Source organism: Cyanistes caeruleus, chromosome 10, assembly GCF_971803275.1.
Source record: "Cyanistes caeruleus chromosome 10, bCyaCae1.hap1.1, whole genome shotgun sequence".
NCBI lineage: Eukaryota > Metazoa > Chordata > Aves > Passeriformes > Paridae > Cyanistes > Cyanistes caeruleus.
The window spans coordinates 4,664,146-4,685,781 of NC_141710.1; the positions used below are offsets into that span (position 1 = coordinate 4,664,146).

Sequence of the window (21,636 nt, forward strand, 5' to 3'; positions counted from 1 at the left end):
TTTATAACCTGGTTTGCAGGGGATACTTTGTTTTGCTTCAGAGAAACTTGATATTTTCTATTGGAGAGGGGAAGGATGATTTCTGTCCCACACCACGTGGATTGCAGGGCTTAATAATTAAATAAAATAAAGAAAAGCATCATCCTGTGGGCTCAAATCTTTGCCTCCAGTGTTTAATGGAGCTCTTGTCCTGCGCTAACAGATCCGTGGTTTCATTTGAGGGAAAAGTGTGTTTTCATATCAAAGGAGCCCCCCTGCACTGACCCAGCCTTCCCTTCCCCCTCTCTGCCCTGGCACACATGCTATTTTAATATTTCATATATTTCATAAGCTTTTATGCTTCTAAAAGAGAAGTGAATTTGTGGAGAGTTGAGCTCTCCAGAGCTGTACTTCAGAGCTGGGAAGTAATTCAGGGTGAAGCCTGTATTAATCTCAGGTGAGAGAGATATTTAAATTCAGGCTACCAGTGTGAATATAAAATGGGGATCTCTTTACAAAAATTTCAAATTGTAATATGCAAAGCTTAAAGAAAAGAAACCCCAAGGGAACAGCTTTCTTCTAGAACATTTTGTTCCAACCATCATCTCTTTACCTTTATTTTTTTATTTAAAAAACCCTCCCTTTGCCATTTTGTATTTTTAAATTAAATCTTTCAGTTTTTAAAATGAAATTCTTTATTGCTGGGAGACGGTGATGGGGAAGGGGGAGCAGGATGTAAGTGCGTGGCTGTGAAAAATGGTGCATGGACCCAAATTTTAGCTGGCACAGAAGGAATAGTGACCAGTGGGAAAATAAATCCCTGTTTGGTTGGTCCAAGGAATGTGGGGTCGCCTCCCCACTCGGGGGATGCTGCCTGAATCCTGTTTTTGGGGAGAAATCTCTGCTTGGAGGGAGGAGAGAGGCAGCACAACCATGTCCTTGCATCCTCCTCCGCCAGCCCTGGGGAGCACTGGGATGAGCTGGTCCATCCCATCAGCCTTCTCCTTCTCCACAGAAAAACTCCAGAATGGATTTATGATCCTGGCCAGTGGCCACATTCCCTGAGTGCATTTTGGCAGGATGGGGATCATCTGCAGGTGTCTGTGCTGGGCGTAATGAGCTGGAATATCCCAAATCCCACGGTACCATTCCTGGGAGAGCCCTGTATTTGCATCCATGGCAAACACCTCCGGCTGCAACCAGCTCCCAGGTCAGGAGAACTGGTGACAGATGACATGCTATTATCAGCTCTGTCAATTAATTAAATTATACATTATGCTTATGAGGGTGATATACTGAGCCACTCTAGATTAAGTGTCTCAATTAAGTCTTTAATTTCTATTTAATAAGTAAGTTATTATATGTTAATAAAAGATCAATTAGTTGCTAACAGAGCATTGATCCAGGTACAATGAGTGTGTCAGGGAAACATCAGGGCTGACATGAAAGGGGCTGGGGGATTTTGTGCATGACACGTATACAATTAGGATTTTGATAAAGACAAGCTGGAGTGGGCAGGGGGCATCCAGGTGGGCTTGAAATATTGCTCCATGCATGAAACCTGGCTCTTCCCAGGCTGGCAGGGCTGGGACAGCCAGGACAGACCCAGCCACAGAATCCCAGAATGGTTTGGGTTGGGACCTTAATACTTATCCCATTCTGTGTCTTGCCATGGGCAGGGACACCTTCCACTGTCCCAGGTTGCCCCAAGTCCCATCCAACCTGGCCTGGAAAATTTCCTGGGATAGGGCAGCCACAGCTTTTCTGGGCAGCCTTTTCCAGAGCCTCTCCACCCTAACAGCCAGGAATTCCTTCCCAACATCCCATCTAATCCTAGTGTCTGGCAGTGGGAAGCCATTCCCCTTTGTCCTGCCACTCCAGGCCCTTGTTCAGTATCCCTCTCCAGATTCCTTGGAGCCCCTTTAGGCACTGGAAGGGGCTCTATGGTCTCCTTGGAATCTTCTCTTCTCCATGTGAACACCCCCAGCTCTCTCTGCTGCGATGTCAGTGACAGCAGGTGATTCTCCTGTGACAGGGTGACCCCAAGGAAGGACCTTCCACCAGAATGGTCTCCAATCCAGGAGTTTTTACTGCCTCCTGCTCTAGTATCTGCACACCACGGCATCTTTCCATGCGCATGATGCACCTCCTGCCAGGAACCCCTTCCTCCCCCACCTCCAGCCGAGCCAGCTTATTCCCAAATTCCAGGTGAGCGCAGAGCAGTGGGGAGCCGGCGGCTGAGCTTCCAGCGGGAGAGGAGGGAAGCGCTGGGCTCCAGCGGAGCCAAGATTCCAGCTGAATATGGATGACATCATTATACGGGTGATCCTTTCAGCAACAGCGAGCTGGGTTTTAAAGTAGCGACCTACAGCATACAAATGATGGGTTTAAAGGAAATAAAAAAAGAGATGATTTGAATAGCAGACATTTAGAGAAGAAAAGCTTCCCCCCTCCCCTTTTCCCATTTCTAATATCTTCCGACGGGGCAGGCGCTGCGCATTCGAAAAGAAATTAAAACACTTCTCCTAAATACACTCCAGGCAGTAACAATGGCAAAGTTAAGAAGGTTACGAGACTTAGTTGTCCCAGCAACATGTCATCAAGTTGGAATGAGCAGGAAACACAGATAACGGGGGAGAAGGAGGAGGGGGGAGGAGAGGAATAAAACCACAGGAGGAAAAATGCCAAGAGATTGAGGAAGAAAAGGGAAACCCCTTTTTATTTGCTGTTTCGTTAGGATGAATCTGATTTTATAGTCCCTAAAAGAGGCTAAAATTTAATCTCCTTTTGTGTAATGTGTGTGTTAGGAAAATGTGTCATCAGCAATTCTTCTGTACACTCCAGCAATAGTCTGAAAATTAGCAGGGATATTCAGGGCGGGCTACAAAGAAAAACAAACAGAAGACACACATTTCCAGCCTGAGCTGTCATTTAAGTGTGTTTCCAACTTTTTATTCACCTTTTTGATTGTCTCTCACTATTTGTCTCCGCTGCAGCAGCAGAGCTTGGGGTTTCCAAAGGAAGACAAAGCAGAAGAGCAGATTTGGGATGTGGTTGTAACCGCCTGGAGAGCCCAGAGCTCCCCCAGTACCGAGGGCTTTTGTGCTCAGCGCTGTACATGGGTGTAGGAAGAACATGTGGTGCAACACCCAGCAGAGAAACAGAGGAGAAGGAGAAATGGGAGGCTCATCTGAACCATAACCCCAAATTTGGTCACACATGGCTGTTATCTTTATTCCAGGTGCAACCTGGTGCTGAGGCTGTGTGGCACAGCCACCCCAATTGATGCAACACAGGTGCAACCCCAAGTGGCACGGGAGCCCAGAGCTTTGGGTGGATGTGTCCCCAAAGCTTCGTGGTGCTCATCAGTGCCCACCACTGCCAGATGTGTTGGTTTTGGGCTCCCCAGAAGGACACATGTTCACTTCAGGTCAGCATCTCCCCTTGGAAGTGATCCAGGCCAGGTTGGATGGGGCTTGGAGCAACCTGGGATAGTGGAAGGTGTCCTGCCCACGGCAGGGGGTGGGATGAGGTGGGTGTTAATGTTCCTTCCAAACCATTCCATGATTCTCTGATTCTACAATATTGATGTTTGATTCCTGACTAGAGTTACAAGGCAAAACTTCAATTAAAATGGTAATTAATTGCTCAGTCTATGGTTGTGGTAGGAGGTTTGGGTGCTGCTTCCTCTACACCCAGAGTGCACTGGAGTGGTTGGTGGCTCATTTGGTTCCAAGGGGATGATGATGCTGGGAGAAATGGGGTTGAACTGGGAGAAACTTCAGCTGGCTGCAGCAATCAGTTCCTGATAGCAGAGCAGGGGGCCTGGGGAGGAGCCCCTCCACCATCCCCCAGACTCAGCCCTCCCTGGAGAGAAGTGAGGTTTGCACTGACATGGGAGTGAGGGGAGGATGAAACAACATGATGTGGGGGGATGGACTTGATGATCCCAGAGAGTTATTCCAGCTCTTTGTCCCTAAACTGGACTGAGAACCCCAATTTTATGCACCACTTTTAAAACCCCTGACCCATCTTCTTTGTGTGTGTTACCCCCAAACTCATGACACTGCCAAGTCCCTCAGTTAAATCTGAAACCTCACACTGTGCCTTGGCTTGCTCCATGCTGAGATATTTTTGGTGCTTACATGTGACATACAAGCACACAAAATGATAGTGATCTCTGACAAAAATCCCTCCTCTCTCCTTCCCGTCAGTTTCTTCCACAAATATTTATTTGTTGTGCCTTTTTTTTTAGAAAAAATTTAATTCTCTCTTGCTGTGGCTTCTTGTAGTGGATTATATTTTACAGCAAGGCTTGGTTTAGTTAATTGATGGGGAGCTTTGCCTGTGAGGATTCTGTAATCCTTGGCATTTTATCTTTGCAATAATTGCTGTGTTTGTGATTATTTCAAAGGACTCAGGGAAAACAGACAACAAGAAAACAGCTCACCCACTCCTCTTTTTGCAGCTTGTCCAGGCACCTGGGTGGGCTCCTGCTCTGCAAGGTGCTCCCTCTGCAGCACAGAAGGAAAACCAGGGTGAAGACCTGGGGACCTGCAGCAGGCACAGCCATGTCACGAGATCACTGAGGGCCTTGGTGACACGGTGGCACTGAGGACCGGGAGTCATCTTGCATCATAAAAAGTTGTCTTTTGGGTAAGAAGGGTTTCATCGGGTGTTGGTCTCTTCTCCCCAAAAAAAGTGACAGGACAAGAGGAAAAGACTTCAGGTTGCACCAGGGAAGGTTTGGATTGGTTAGTTGGGAAAAGTTCATCACCAGAAGTGTTGTCCAGCCCTGGCACACTAGGGCAGGGCAGCAGTGGAGTTCCCATCCCTGGGGGAATTTAAAAGCTGTGTGGATGTGGCACCTGGGGACATGGGCCAGTGGTGGCTTTGGCAGTGCTGAAGGAACAGTTGGACACCGTGATCTCAGAGGGCTTTTCTAACCTTAGAGATTTCATGATTCAGTGAGTGACATCTTTCTGGCTGTGGGCCAATTGTGAGCCCCTGTGGGCTTGGATGTGACGGGAGGGATGGTGGGGATGTGCTGCATGGAGGACACAGGGTGTACAGCCACAAACACAGCCTCTGTTTGCCCTGGGTTTGGGGTCCGAGGCCGTGTTGGTGTTTGCTGTGGGATGTCAGGAACCAGGCCACACTGCTGTCACCAGGGAATGCTGGACACAAGGCCACACTGAGAGTGGCCTTGGGGCATTGGATGTGAGGCCAAACTGGAATTCACCACGGGACACTGGGGGTAAAGTCACACTGGTGTTTGGTGTGTGATGCCACATGTGAGGCCACACTGATGTTGGCTGTGGGTCAGACATGAGGCCACACTGGCATTTTCATGGGAGTCTGGACATGAGAGCATGGTGACAATGGCTGTGGGACATCAGGCAAGAGGCCACAATGGCGTTGGCTGTGGGACATTGGACTTGAGGCCACACTGGTGCTGGCAGTGGGACACTGAGGATGAAACCACACTGGCATTGGCTGTAGGACACTGGACATGAGGCCACATTGTTTTTGGCCATGGGACCTTGCACATGAGTGTTGGGTGTGAGGCCACACTGGTCTTTGCTGTGGGACACTGGACACAAGGCCACACTGGTGCTGGCTGTGAGACAGCTGGACACAAGGCCACACTGGTGCTGGCTCTGGGACACTGGACACAAGGCCACACTGGTGCTGGCTGTGGGACACTGGGCACAAGGCCGCACTGGTGCTGGCTCTGGGACACTGGACACAAGGCCACACTGGTGCTGGCTGTGGGACACTGGGCACAAAGCCACACTGGTGCTGGCTCTGGGACACTGGGCACAAGGCCACAGTGGTGCTGGCTGTGGGACACTGGATACAAGGCCACAGTGGTGTTGGCCAAGGGACACTGGGGATGAAGCCACGCTGGTGCTGACCATGGCACATTGGCCATGAGGCAATTTGTGTGGAACTCTGGCCGTGTTGCCACGCTGGTGTTGTTTGCCAGCTGGCCACTGGAGGCTGCTGCTGTCTTTGTAGTCACCGGCAGCTGCCTGCGGTCCCGGAGCACCCACGAAACTCTGCCTGGCCAGCATGGCTGGACAGGAGACTGAGGCTCCCGGTTGTCCCCCAGCAGCCCGAGGCTGAGCTGGGAAACATTCTCCTCCCTTGTCTTTCTGTCCTTCGCAGGACGGAAGGCAAGAAGCTGGGTGAGGATGTGGGCTCCTGGGAAGGAAGGGGTATTTCTGTGCCACACTTTGAAGCAGGATGATCTTCCAACCTCTCAGTGCCCAGGAATGATTTTTATAAGAAATACAGACTTTCCAATGCTCTCTGTGCATTTTCATAGGTTTAGAAGCTGTTTAGAAGGGAGCTGACTCTGGTTTTGTGGACAGCCCTGGCATAAAGCCAGAGCCCTCAGTGTCCTGATGCCTCTCGACCATCTGGAGCAGGTTCACCTGGGACCGTGCCCCACACACACCCAGCTGCCCATGGGCTCAGGAACTCCATTTAATCCCAGACCTGGGTGTCTGCTCCTGGTGTAGGCCCTGCTGCAAGTGTGCTTGTCTCCAGTCTTGCCTTTCTCCTGGGCAGGGCTGGAATGTATGTTTGGTGTAGCTTGTCTTTGCCCCATCTTTTGAGGGGTCTCTTGGGATGGGCCTTGGACTGGTCCAGCCCCTCGTTGTGTCAGGGGCTGCTGGTGGAGTCCATTGCCAGCACTGGGTGGGCTCTGTGGTGCTGAGGGGCTGTGCCATGGTTGGTGAGGGCATTGCTTGTGCTGGGATCATCCTTGGCTCTCAGCTCATCCCACCTTGGACAGTGGTGGAGCTTCCTGCTGTGTGGTACAGATGCAACCTCATGGGAATGACCCTGCTGTGTGGGACCTTCTGGTTGTCACACTAAGGGCTTTCCACTGCTTTGAAATTTATGGATGAAAAACATAATCCAGATGGGACATGCTCTGAATGCACCTAAATGTAAAGCTTGGGTGTGAAGCAAATTCCAAGTTGGACATCCAACCAAAAAATCACTGAATGATTTGGGTTGGAAGGGACCTTAAAAATCATCCCATTCCGTTCCACTCCCTGCCATGAGCAGAGACACCTTCCACTATCCCAGGCTGCTCCAAATCCTTCCAACCTGGCCTTGGACACCTCCAGGGATGGGGCAGCCACAGCTTCTCTGGCCAATCTGTGCCAGGGCATCAGCACCCTCACAGGGAAGAATTCCTTCCCAATATCCAATCCAAATATCTCTTATTTAGTTTAAAACATGGAGAGACCTGACTTCTCCCATGGCATCACTCGTGCTTTTGTGATCCAGCTGCTTTTTGTGAAAGCATCATGCAGAATGTGGTACTTCTGGTGACATCCCGTGGGGAATAGAGGCCATTTGAGTTCTGTGGTGTTGTCTGAAGGAGCTTGATGAAGGAAATGATCTGCTGTTTTTTAAGAGCTTCCAAGGATTTGGTGAGTGCACGCACTCAGGCAAATAATAATAAAAATAATGATAAAAAATAATAAAATAATAATAAAAATAAACAATAAATTAATATTATTAACAACAATAATAAAAATAAACAATAAATTATTATTATTATTATTATTATTATTATTATTATTATTATTATTAATAATAATAATAATAATAATAATAATACAGGAGATATTTCTGCCATTGAGGAAATTATGTCCTGAAATGATTCTGTAGTTTGTCAGGGTGCTGGAAATGTGCATTTACCTGCTTGGCTTTTTGGGACAGGGGAAGGCACAGTTTCCCTGAAAGATGGCAGTGCACACACTACATTTAAGAAAAACGCTTCCATACTTCTCCCTGCTACAACTGGAGTTTTGGTGACTTTATTTGAGTCAGTTCTCTGGGCTTTTTTTACCTTTTATAATTTGCTCAAGCCCTTGGACTACACAGGAAAACTCCTTAAGTTGCACAGGTCTCATGACTGACAATAAAATGCTTTCAGTGTTTGGGGTCTGCCATGCTCCAGCAATCACAGGTGACGTTTTTCACCTTCTCCAGGTGTCCTGACAGTCCTCTCAAGCTCAGCCTCTGCATCATCTTGGTGTGACGTGCATCAGCTCTTTGATGCCCTTGTCTGGGTGTGGGGGTGGCTGTGAGCTCTGTGCTGGGAGCAGGAGGGGCAGTGGGATGTGAAGTTTCTCCCAAGCCCTCTGTGAGGCAGAACCATGCAGGATCGAGAGCTCAGGGCACAGGAGGGGGCCTTCATCAGCCTGAGGAGGCTGGATTAGCTCCTGGAGATGCCTAGGGGGTCATCACTCTCCTGCTGCTGCTTCATGAATGTGCTCCTGGCGCTAAATCCAGGGAAGTGTCATGATTGCAGGAGTGCAGCTCTGCTTGATCAGTTCCTAAGCCTGGTTGCTGAATTCCTGAGTTTTCCTAAACCTGTAAGGGCTGGAATTGCTCATGGTACTCCCGAGTTTAAGACCTGCCCAACACCTGAGCAGCTGTGCATTAAAATCAGCTTCTGTCCCTGGAAGAAAGGAATATCAGGGCTATCTTTGGGACCTAGTCCTCAGTATCACCCTCCTGTAATGTTGCCACCAGGGAAAGAGGTTGAGTCAATTGCTGGACACAGATCCTACAGCTCTGCATGAGATCACCAGACACAGACCCATAGGGATTGGAAACCCCCCTAAGATCTTTGAGTCCAACCACTGGCTCTGGGAAAGAAAACTGAGCTTGCTTCAGGTTCCAGGATGCTTCAGTCCAGAGTCTTGTCAACATACTCTAGGAATCAACCTCCATAACCCAGTCATTTGGGTGCTGAAGGATAGAAATGGGAGCTGAAATTCACAGGCTGGATTTGGGAGAAAAGGAGATGTTTTCTTCATGAAGAAGGCTGGTATTTGAAGGGAGAGGAGCACCTTGGAAAATAAATCCACAGGACAAGCTGGAGAACAAGTGATAAGGAAGTGCAGGGTCTGATGCCATGCTCTTGGCACACAGGAATGGCTGCACATTCCCTCTCCAGCTCCTCAACTCGTAGGTCCCATGCCATGAGCAGAGGTCTCCAAGGTCATTGATTCCTGTTCCTCCTGTTCAACTGCAGATGGATCCCAGAGGCCACTGTGGCCTCTCTCATGTCCCCAGACTTGTTTCCAATGCCTGCAGCTAATCTGTGATGCCCTGAGGTCTCTATGCACTGGTGGGGACTGCCTGAGATTCTGGCTTTGCTCCCAGAGCTGATCCCGACTTGGAGGGGACCAGGGAGTGATTTTATGAGTACAAATAAAATAGGCTGGTGCAATCAGTTCTGAGAAAGACCAGTTGTGACCCAGAGGTAGTGGAGGCTCATGTGGCAGCTCTACCAAGGTCATGAGACTCACCCCATTCCAGCACCTCCCAGTCAATAACACCATAACAGAACCAGTCCTTGTAAGAAAAACCTGACATTTGAGGCAGCTTCTTTTCTGTCAGAGCAGAGGTGTTTTTTGTTCCACAGGGGGAGAAATTTATATGCAAAATGATGGATACAATTGACTCCCTGCCTTTAGGCATGTAAGGGAAGAGCTAAAAGAGGTTGAGAATGCAGAGGGAGGAAGGTGTGGAGAGCTGAGGCCAAAGCGAGACAGCACTGCAGGAGCAGGTTTACAACATCTTTGTATCCCAAAATAGGGGAATTTGGGATCACTGCTGATGCAAGGAGACACTAAAAAGGGAGCAGACTGACAGTGGAGAGCAGGATGTGTTCCTTGGTGTGTATTTAACCTGCTGGTTCTAATAACCCTAGATGGCCATTCCAGCTCTGTGCTGGGTCTTCTGGATAAATTCCTGGGCTACTGTGTGAGCTACTGTTCTGCTAAGCCAGGCATGAGGTCATGGCCTCTACTGGATCCCAACAGTATTCTGAGTGTCCCTCAAATCCCTTCTGTTTTGGACCAGAAAGGGGAAAATGCAACGCATTCCCTGGAAAAGCCTTGCTCTGCCAGCCCTGTCCCTGACCCCACTCTTTGTATGCAGAACTTGCTGCTGGGAGCCCTTAATGTTTGTGCTGCTTCATCTTCCCAGGGTTTGGATCTGGCACGAGGGGCGTGAGCCATTTCCTGAGAGCCTCAAGCATTTGGGCAGCATTTCCATCCTCTGGCTGCCAAGGTTTTCCTCCTGCCTGGGGAAGCAGCAGGAGCACTCTAGAAATGACGGAGACGAGAACGCTGCAGCTTGGAAGCAGCAGCACTGGGGGAAGAAACTGTCCTTCCCTTCATCCACAGAGTCAATCCTTGATCACCTCCTGTTTTTCATATGCTGGTGAAGGCAGGGAGCAGGGAGGGAAATCTCATTAAAGACCTTGCTGTTGGGAATGGCTGGATAGCTCATTAGAGTGGGCAAAATGACTCGTTTCCTCTCTGCAGGTTTTTTTTCCCAGGAACTCCATGGAGGGAAGGAGTTCATTTAAAAACAAATATTCACAGCAGCGTGCCTGCAGGACACGCTGCTCCAGCACGGGATTCAATCCCAGCACCCAGGGAAGAGCTCAGCGCTCGCTTCCGAAAGGAAAACCTCATTAGGCGCGTTTGGCTTTTTCTTGGGTGCTGCTTGATTTTCCACGGCTCGGATTGCAGGGATGGGTCTCCCGTGCTGGAAATCGAGGAAAGCAAGAGGAGGGAGAGTTGGAGTGGGGGGTGACCCCATCCCACGCCCATCACACACTCGCACACGCGGCCGCTGCTGTAGCGCTGTGCTCCTGCCAAGAGAAACTTGGGAAGGGGGGAGAGCCAGGCACAGACAGCAAGCACACTTATCAAGTGGCTTGGACCGTAGCCGATTTGAAATATTACTAACCTTGCATTTTCAAATTTGATGCACAACAACCAAGATGCTAATACTTTCCTTAGTTTAGAAAAAAAAATCCTTTCACCCATCTCTTCTAGCCGAAGATTAGGAGAGAAGCTTTAAGAAGATTTAAAAAAAAAAAAAATCAACTTCTGAGCAGCGGAAAAAATGGTTTGTGATTCAGGGGCTCCGGGCAATTCATCATGGAAATTGGGTTTCTTAGCCGACATCATGTGAATCCTTTCGGCCCTGTCAACTTTTTAATACATTACATTGAGAATGTAAATCGTGTTGGTGAGGGGGAAAGAAGAGGGGAAAAAAAAAAAAAAAAAGAGAGAAAAAAGAGAGCTGCTTCATTTTGGGTTTAGAGGGGAGGCAGCTTGAGGCCTGTAATTCATATTAACTAAATAATAATACTAAAAAAAAAAAACCCTCTCTAAATCTACAGATATGGATATACACCTAGGGAGGGAGGGGGGAGGGAAGTGGACGAGACAGCCCAAAATTGAAACCATTTTATCCTTTTGAAGGGTGAGTATTTGAGAGGGGTTTGTTATGGATTTATTTTTATTTTCTTTATTTTTTTTTTATTTGGGTTTATTTTATCCCTTTCTCAGCTTGAGCTCATTCTTCCATCAAAGAGAAGAGAAGAGAAAAATGAATGTTTTGGAGGTGGAGGAAGATGGAGGAAACAGAAAAGGGAAAAGCTGCAGTAATATCTGGGATCTTTTAGGAGTTTGGTGGATTTTTTTTGCTCACATACAGGTGATTTGGATTAACTCTTTCATGGGCGGTGGAAGCTAATTTTTTGACTTTTTAGCGGGCGTGAAATTAAAGCTCTGGTTGGGGAGTAGCAGGTAGTGCTGTGAGATCCCTGAGACTGGGCTTCATGCAATTGCAAACACGAACCTCTCGGTGCATTTACTCCCTGAAAACGTCCATTGGGAGGTTCACTGTGAGCTAAATGGAGCACAAAGGCTCCACATAAACCCCTGCATAGGGCTTAGCTGCTGCATGGGCTCCCAGCTGGCTGGGAGGTGGGGAAGCTTCACCAGGCATGTTCTTGTTACAGCTGGTGGCTTCTCCTGTGCCTTGAAATGCTCCTGGCATTAGAAAAGGGGAATTGATCATGGAGGAGAGGCAGGGAAGACACAGGCTCTCTGGCCTTGCAGGGAAAATACCTTTATTTTTTCTCATTGGATGGTGCTACATGGAGATTGAGACTTATTTAATACCAGTCATACAATAATTCAGGGTGCAAGGGACTTGTGTGGGGCTGTATGTGGGTGTCAGCTCAGAGCTGGGCTGGATTTTACCTCCCAAACCTCTCTGCTCAGGGGCAGCTTGGGAGGAAGACAGGAAAAGAGGTGGAAGGCTGTGCCAGGAGGGATGAATGAATGGTGCCTTCCTTGCTTGGCATCTCTGAAAGTCCTGAAAGAATGATGTAAAATTGAAGGCGTTCCCTTTACTAGTGACTTATTAACTGCAGTTTAACTATTTAAACAGCATTGTAAAAACAAATATAAATGCTGAATGCTTCATTCATAGGGTTAATAATCCCCAGTTTTATTCCTCTTTTGACTGCTGGGTTTGGGTGCTGCTCCTCACTCCAGACTGACAGCAGACACCGATCCTGCCATTCTCCTGGAGACATTTGCAGGTGAATTTGTGGGCACACACCTATGGACTATGCAGTTATACAAATCAAGGAGGTTGATATTAATAATGCACAAGGAAGAGGTTGGGTGTTATTTTTATGCATAGGAATATTCCTGTGTGTGACTTTGAATTCAACAGTCAAGCAGTTGATGTCATCGGTGTATTATTTAGTCTGAGGCTGGGTACAGCATTTCCAGAGGGGTTTTTGGGCATGGTGTCCTTCAGAAATAATTAATTTCCAATTTTTTCCTGCTTCCAGTTCTGCACAGCTGCAGTTGTAAAACAACCCTTCTCCTGTCTTGTTTCCATTTAGGCATTGCACCCATGGCCAGAACCTAATCCTGGATGCCTCCAACTCCTGCCAAGAGCCTGGTCTGCTCCAGCCTTAAAAGGTTCTGGAAGAGTGAAACCAACATTCCAGTAGACTCCAAAATACTGGAGTAGACTACAAAATACTGGAGTTCATTCATATGATGATGTCCAGTGACTTTTGAACCCACTTCCTTGTCAGGGTGGTGAGGCTGCCAGGAGAAGCTGTGGCTGTCCCTGGACCCCTGGCAGTGTCCAAGTCCAGGCTGGATGGGGCTGGGAGCACCCTGGGACAGCTGAAGGTGTCCCTGCCCATGGCAGGGGGTGGAATGGGATGAGCTTTAAGGTCCCTTCCAATCCAGTCCATACTAGGATGAAAATTCCATTGGTGGGGTCACCTCTGAGGGTCTGAAGAGAGGATTTTTCACCTTCCTTTGTGTGTCAGGAGGGACAAACCTTAGGCAATGACAGACCCTTATCAATTGATGAAGGTTGTGTGGGCAATTCCCCGCTCAAGATCAGACACATAGTCCTCTCATTCTGCACAACCTGGGTGACTCTGACCTCAACACCTGCAATCCTACAGGAATCTCCCTCAAGAAGAGCTTCCAGAGCCTTTGCACTCTCGCAGATGAATGTGCACATTCCCAAAGTCCTCCTAGGAAAGCCTTAGGCAGGTTACTCGGTTGGTTGTTTTTCCCTCTGGTGCTTGCAATCCTCAATTGCCACTTGCTGGGAGGGTGGAATGAGTTGTTGAGGCTGTCAGGGCTGTGCAGCACATAATGAAGTGCACACACGTACATCTATACATTCATACGTGGGCAGGCTTATGTTGTGATGCTGTAATACAGCTTAATTAGGACATCACTCAGGCATCTGGGACTATGCCTAAGCTAGAGATTTTTTTTATTTTGGTTTTCTCATTTAGGTTCTAGTTGGATTCCCAAGTGAAATAAACAAAAGGCTAATTGCTTTTGGATTTTAATTACCACTGCAATACCTGGGTTTATTGTATGAATTGTGTTTTATAGGTGGTGAAAGGACACCGCCAGCCAGTGACAGATCCTCAGCTGACAACAGCTCTGTTCAAACCAAAGGAATTCTTTGCAGTAGGATCCAAAGGACAGCACATTCATTTGCTAAACTCCTAATTTTTTTTTTTGTTGTGGAATGTAACTTCAGGACTTGGCTGACTTTTAAACATGATATAATTAAGCATGCCTGAAAATGAATTTATAAAAAAAAAAAGAGACACAAAAGTAGAGGTACTTTATAATCCACAGTGTTAAGTCTCTTCAAAATTCCTTGGATAGTTACACTGCTGCTTTAGTCAGGGTGACACAGCACAGTCCTAATACCTAATCCCAAGTGACTCTTCACACAGTGACTCAGTTACCAGAGCTGTTTGGTTCCTATCTGGTTATCTTTAATACCTTGATCCATACATCTCCTGTCTGCTTTGCCAGGAGGGTTATTCCACTGATTTTCAAGACTACAAAATGGGAAAATCCTCATTCTACATCTGTTTATTAATCCTAAAAATATTTGACATCTTTTTTCTACCCAGCTGTGTTTCCTTGTCCATGATGTCCTGACTGAACAATTGCAGAAGAAAAAATCCTTCCTTCAACTGCTTCTAAATTTTTTTTTGACAAGTTGGATACTCCAGATTTCCATTTTCATTGGTGGTCAAAGCAAATAGCAGCAGTCAGATAATGTATTTCAAGTGTATTTATTCCAAATGTGTCTATTATGTCAAGTCTTACATAAATTTTTATATAACAAGCCTTGAACATCTGTAAAAACAAGGAAACTGACATCAACAACTTTGGGCTTTGTCCTTCAGAGTGAGAAGAAATAAGAAGTGAAGAGTGAATTCATAGTTGAATAAACCATAAGATCCTGAGAGCCCTTAGGCAGAAGCAGAGTGTGAATTTGATAGGAATTCTGATTTTTTTGAACTTATGTGTGGGAGGTTCGTGGCAGGACAAAGCATCTTCTGTGTTGGGATCTCTTTGGATGTGTCCCCATAGGTAAGTTAATTATAATTTTGGAAGGATTTGAGGTTCATCTGTAGGGAATTCGGTAAAAGGGCCAAACAGATTTGAAGCATGGTGGTAGCTTTCAGTGGAAGTTTTTAACACATTAGGGAAAACATTGAGAAGTTGTTTTTTTGTTGAGGAATTACCTCAACAAGGATGGAGCTTGTTCTGAGGGAGAAGTAGAAGAAGTTTTGAGCTGTTGAAAACTTCACTAAACCTAGCATTCCAGCTTTCAGCAGACCTTAAGTGAAGGCTAAAAGAATCTAAGTTTTACTTGACAAGGCAAAGATTGTTGCTATCAATAGAGATGCAATGCATTTACAGTTTTCTTATACTGGCAATTTATGGGTTGGTAGAGGCAGGTGAGACTGATCCAAATTGCATCTCAAAGACTTTTTGTATTCCTGCATGGAATTTTTAACAAAAAGGAAACATTGTTATGGGGAAAAAAGGTCTCCCCTAAAAACCGTTTGGTGTAATCATCTTGTAATTTAGAGGAAGAGAAAATATTTGAATGGGAAGGCTGGGACCTGCTGGGTTACTGCTGTGGACCTTTCTGGCTGGAGAGAAAAAAAATGAGTTTATAGAATTCATCTAGGCTGTATGAATTGGTAAAATGTATTGATTGATCCAAAATGACCCAAATCAAACAATGTACTTTTCAATGCAAGATCAAATAGCAAGAAAGATGAGGAAGCACTGATGGGCTCCAGGAGGTTGTAATTTAGATATATTTTTCTAAAAGGAGGCAGTGAATTTGAAGGGATTTTTGAATTTGAAGGGATGTTTGTGTCCTTCCTTTTGCTGTCCCCCAGACACGGAGGGATTTGGAGCAAATAAGGGATATTCTCTCCACTAATGGAGCTGCGATTATCCTTGTTGGGAGGCAGGACTCAGGCGTGGTCTACACACACTGTGAGGGGGCATAAGTGCATCAAAAGTGTGGGTTCAGCAAACACCTGCAAATGAGATGGAGTCAGGAGCCCAAAAGGAAGCTCTGGAGGGTAATTTGACTCTGGAATCTCAATGTCAACACCTGCACCAGCTACCAGAGGCATCTTTGCTCTAATAGACCCAGCACTTCCCACTGAACTCCTAGAACAGAGAGCTTCTAACGGGAGCACTTGATTGGGCTGAAGTATGATAAATTCCCAAGGAAAAGAAGATGCTGGCAGTGAGAGCAGTTAACTGCTGGAGCAGCCTCTCCTGAATCCCTGAGGACAGTTTGCCTCTTAATTCACAACGAAAGGGCTCTCTGGAAGGTTTCCTCCTGTTCAGCCACTGCTATGGAACAGGCTCCAAGTCTCTGAAGGAAGTGGAAATCCTTCTACTGCTACCCATGGGAGCTGGAACTCCGTGATCCTCATGGCCAGCACAGCCATCTCCAGGCTTGGCTCCCTCTGCAGGGAATGCATTCAGGCACAAACCCACACTCCTCTTCACAAATGCCTTTGGTCCTGAGAGTGTGAGCACCCTGGATGCTTACTGGGATTGGGAACTTGTCTCCAGCCAGGAGAAAATACATCCAGCCATGGGAAGTCATGCTTGGAATTCCAGCACCACTTTTACACTCACTGTGCCTCAGCCTGGCTTTGAGACAAGTGTTTTAAGTTCCTCTTCTAAAATTGGAGGGGTTTTCCTTCCTTTGGGATGAATTCTGCTGAAGATAATAAAAGCTTTCTGAAATTTCACTTTCTGACTTAAATTCATTGGTCTCTTCCTGGCAGCTGGAGCAGGTTGCACCCAGGAGCTGGCAGAAGGAACCCTTGGCTGTGACAAAACAGGCACAAGGTGTGAAAGGTGCTAAGAATGAGGCATCTATATATGATAACAACTCGTTAGTACTTTATTTGCAATGATTTAATTCCCATTTTCCCCTCACTCATCTCCTCTTTTACATTTATTTTGCTTTTTCTCTTTCTGTTTCTTTCCCAGTCTTGTTTTCGCTTCTCTATTTTGTCTTGCATGTATCAGCCTTTCCTGCCACAAATCAACCCTATTAGAAGCTCCAAAGGGATTCTTTCCAATGGCCTCCCTTTGTGAACTCTGCCTTTTTTTTTCCTTTTTAATCTGCAGTGTTCCACATTACATTGCCATTGATTTAATAGACCACCATGAATTTTACTGCCTGTCAAACAACAGCACAATTATTTTGAATTCTATTGTGGCTTGACACCCAGCTCTGGATCACCTTACACTTTTCACCCTTGCTGGAGTGCACTTGAAAATCCAGGATAATATTATGTGTGATTCCAGGATGGCATTTTGTGGCATTGTTCTAATTCAGCATTTTAGGGATTGAATGATTTGGCAGTTGATGGATAAAAACTCCCACTTTTCTGAATCTGGAAATGACACATGGAATGTGGAAGTTATCATATTGGGTGTTAGAAACCCAGACCAATGCTGTTCTTCCCTCTCACTGCTCCCAGCCCCAAATAAACAAGATGGGCAGAAGACCCATCGTAACTTTTGGTTCATTGGGTGTGGGCTGATCCCAGAAGCTTCCCAAGCAGAATGCTGAGTCCTCTCTTGCTGGGCATGAATGGGTTGCTCTGTGTGGAAAAGAGGCTGGATCCATGTGCCTGGAGGCACATTCCCCATGGAGAGGCAAAAACTCTGGAGTACTTTGAGAGCTGATGTTGGCACTCACCAGTGTGCAGCAGAGTTCTTACATGGAACCAGTGGATTACAGCTGTATCCAAATAAAGAAAGGATTGGTTCATTCAGGATGAATCAACTCTTTGGATCCCTGTTTAAAGAACTCTTTCTATCATCTTGCACACCCAGGATAAATTGTTTTCCCAATGACAGGTACAACAGGTTGGGTCTGTGTTGTCCCAGGGGCTGCACGTGCAGAAAACCTGCAACTGTGTCACTGAATATACTAAGGAATGATATCCTGTGAATATATTAAGGAATAGAAGCAGGTTTATCGGTGAAAGTTTGGACTCAGAAGAATAAATGACTTACCAAGGGCAAGACTGAGTCTGCGTTGTGCCAGAGACCTGTTTCCAGTGTCTTAAAGATTTGTTCCAAGATGTTTTCCTATCCCAGCTGAACATGGTCCTTCCCACAAGGAAGTGTTCCCCTTGGGGCCTGAGCCAGATGGATTTGGATAGTGAGTGATCACAGAAAGCTGTTTTGGTAATCCAGATTGATTATGGGCTTTTCCTTTTACAGAACTTCCCTGTTGCCAGGAGAGCTCCTGGTTGTGTTAAGGGTGTAATGTCAGGGTGTGGGGATGCTCATCCTTACCCACCCCTGAGCTTTGGGAGAGCTTTCCTCCACCTGCTCTCTGCAGTGGAGAGGGTTTATGGTCTCCTCTCAGGAAGCTGGTAGATGATGCACACATCTCACCTGTCTCCATTGTACACAGGGCTTGAATTTGTCCTATTACAGACAAAATTTTTCCTGTTTTTGGTTCATGGGCTGAATAAATCTCCCAGGGAACTCGTGCAAGATGTAGTGGCTGTGCAGTGCATGTGCTGGGAACCTGGTAGAGCAGACAGGTCTCTGTGCTTTATGGCCTGGGCAGAAGTAGGATTGAGCCCACATCCCAAAAATTTAAAGTTTAAAAGGGCCAGTGCCCTCCTTCCCCAGCCTTGTGACAAATATGCCTTGTGATCCATTGTGGAGATCCCAGCCAGCCAGAATAATTAGGTGGCAACTCAATTTATTGTCTGCAGCCCTCTAAAGCTCAGGAAGTGCTCTTTCAGCCCTCAGCTGGTATTTAATCAACATATCATAACTTTTATTAGGCCTAAGTGCAATGCTCCTGAGATCATAAATTTAAAGTGTTCCTGAAAGCTAGGGTTGCTTTTGTTTGATTTACATATTGCAGCATCATGCAAAATGGGACCAGGGTGACAAGGAGCCTGCATTACAGGCTCAGGAGGCTCCAGAGAGTCTTGTCCTGCTCTGACACCTCTAATACATCACCAGGGACCAAGAAGGTGGGAGAGGGGCTGGAACCTTTTTGAGGCTCTTAATTACAGATGAAGAAATTGATTAGCAGTGACAGCAGATTCACCTGAGCATCAAAGTCCTCTGGGTCCTTGCAGAGGTGTCACCTGCAGGTGCACAGGCAGGGAAAAATGCTCACACCCTTCCCAGGAGGAAAATAAATGCTGTGTCCATACCCTGAGCTCTCCTGGGCATCTCATGACACCTCCCTGGGATCATTGTCTAGGGTGGAGTCCCCCTCCCTGGAGGGACTGAAAAGCCACATGGATGTGGCACCTGGGGACATGGGTCAGTGAGGCTTTGGCAGTGCTGGGGGAATGGCTGGATTCTGATCCTGGAGGTCTTTTCCAACCCAAAGAATTCTATGGTTGGGATACCTCCTTTGCCCTCCCACATCCTGGTTGAGTCTCCCCAGTGCTCCTCAAGGAGGACTCCACCCCTCTGTCCCCTGCACCTGCACATGGCCAGAGATGCTCTGCTTGTACCTCTGTGCTGAGCTGCCTTTGCCAACTTCTGAGCTGGGCAATCCCAGAGGCACCCAGGTCCAAATGTCCAGGACAGGTGGTTGCAGTTTGGTTTGGTCAATTAGTGCCCAAATCACACCAGTTCTGCATTGGCCAAAAAAATCCTCTGTAACTGGTGTCACAAACTTCCTTGGGCTGAACAGCATCATGTCCAGCTGGGATGGATGGGGAGGGTGAGGGGGAGAGACTCAAACCCTGGTTTCTGACTCTACAAGATTCCCAGGAGCTTTGCCAGGAACTGTAAAACTTTGGCAAGTGTTGGAGATTGGCTTAAAACGCTAAAGACAATATTTAAACCCCATGGAAATTCTAAAACAAGGATGTTATTAAAGTGGAATTAAGGACAAAGGAGTTGCTAATATCTACAAGAAAAGGGAGAATTAAGAATGTTTGGGTTTAAAATAGTATTAGAATATTAGCTGAAACCTAGAAATAAGGTTTATCTGTAAAACATTGTCTCTGAGAAGGTTTCAATTCATGGAAGAGATAATAACTTGATTTCAGACATCTCATAACATGTTCCTTTGTGCCAGGGTCATCCTGGAGCTGGGAGGGCAGGGTGCTGTGTGTTACTCTAAATTATAAGAGCCACTCAAACAGCAAGGGACAGGATTAAATCCCAGCATAAATACCCTTTGGAAAGAATATGAATCCCTGTGCCTCAAGGGAAAAGCCAAATTCAAGTGAGAATCAGAAACTTTTGAAAGGAAAAGCTCCAGTTTAAATAAGGAATTTTTAACCATGGTAAAACTTTTTTTATTGCCTGTCTGGTTTCTAACCAGGGAAGGCATAGAGGAGCTATTTTTAAAATTTAAAATAAAAGATTTTCAAAGCATAGTATTCCCTACTAACTATGTTCTGAGTGTGAGTTAGTTATGAAGTTATGAATGTTTTTACAGTTATCAAAGACTTTCTTTTCATTTGCTTTTTTTTAAAAAAATCACTGATGTTGTGGTAAAATTAGGAAGGACAGAGAAGTATTCTAGGCCTGCCCAGGGGCTGATGGCCTCACGTACAGGTCTGGCCCTTGACCATAATTTAGTTTTTAGGGCACAGAAGCTGTGGGTCCCAGGACATTGCTATGGCCAGCAGGTCAAGAGAAGTCATATTTCTTCAACAGTGTGAGCACACATCTGGAATTCTGATGGCAGTTTGTGGTCCCCAGTACAAAAGATACTGCCAAACTGAAGCAACACCAGTGGAGACCAATAAAATGGTTTTGGGGTTGGAGCCCAGAACAAATGGAAGGTGCTGGGACAGAGGTCTGGGATGATTTAACTCTTTGGAGACACTCACAATTTGGCATTTTCCTCTTTGAGGTTCATTGAATCCTAGAATGGGCTGGAAGGGACCTTAAAACATCCATTTCCACCCCCTGCCCTTGCTAGGGACACCTTCCACTGTCCCAGGTTGCTCCAAGCCCCATCCAGCCTGGCCGTGGACATTTCCAGGGATCCAGGGGCATCCACAGCTGCTCTGGGCACCCTGTGCCAGGGCCTCATCATCCTCACAGGGATGAATTTCTCCCCAGTATCTAATCTATATCTGCCTCATTCAGGTTCCTCCAGATGCTGAGAACTCCAGCCTGCCTTCAGTGCCTCACAGGGCTCTGTGCACTGTGGTCTTCAGGCTGAGGCTGCTGAGGTGGCTGGTGGAGACCCACGTGGGCCAGGGCCACCAGAATTAGCAGCTTCCAGTGCCTGGTGCTCCATGAACCAGGAGACACCTGGAAAAAAGCTGGAAAAGCGGTGAAGAGCCAGACAGGGACAGGTTCAGCTCTCAGCCAGAGCCTTCCAGTGGGAGAATGGTTGTCATGTGCAGAAAGCACAAGTTTGGATGGAGCTGCTGGAATTTGTGTACGCAGAGAAAAATCTTTTGCGTCTGAAGCTGCCTGGCTCCACTGGAAAGCTGTGGAGCAGAGAGAGACTGTGTTGTTTCCCTTCTCTGAATCCATTGCAGACTTCATGAAGATTCAAGAGACCTTCTTGCTGGTTGTCCATGGAGAATAAGGCATCACCTTATATATAAAGATAAGATATTCTCCCTCTGCCTGAGGCAGGTTAGAGATGGAAGGGAACCAAAGCATCCTTGAGGCCTGTCTAAAATACCCAGTGGAGCAGCTCCCTGTGGCTCAGGCAGAAGGTCTGGAGGCAAACAGGCAGTGCAAGGTCACTCTTGCAGCCCATGGTTGTCCCCTCCTCAGCTGGAAGTTGAGTGTCATTGGCAAATGCCCTTGTTGTTAAATATATTCTTTAGCACACAGATGATTGCTAAACTAAGCTATAATTATTGGTGGAGCTGGCAGTGGTGCCTGCAATTCAGGTTGCCAAACATTTCCCATTAAAAGATTCTCTTTTCCAATGCTTTGT

The 21,636-nt window shown here is 46.7% G+C and overlaps 1 long non-coding RNA gene across 3 annotated transcripts; it reads left to right on the forward strand.

Annotated features, from left to right (window-relative positions):
- Positions 1–5,141: 5,141 nt before the first annotated feature.
- Positions 5,142–16,468, forward strand: LOC111933709 (uncharacterized). Of its 3 annotated transcripts, XR_015274410.1 has the most exons (5): positions 5,814–6,170; positions 11,385–11,532; positions 12,316–12,427; positions 12,740–12,818; positions 13,767–16,468. It is a non-coding gene; the product is annotated as an uncharacterized LOC111933709 (long non-coding RNA). The 3 variants fall into 3 exon arrangements; XR_002866849.2 differs by lacking the exons at positions 5,814–6,170; positions 12,316–12,427 and adding an exon at positions 5,142–5,236; XR_015274408.1 differs by lacking the exon at positions 12,316–12,427 and having other exon boundaries at positions 5,988–6,170.
- The last annotated feature ends 5,168 nt before the right edge of the window (positions 16,469–21,636 follow it).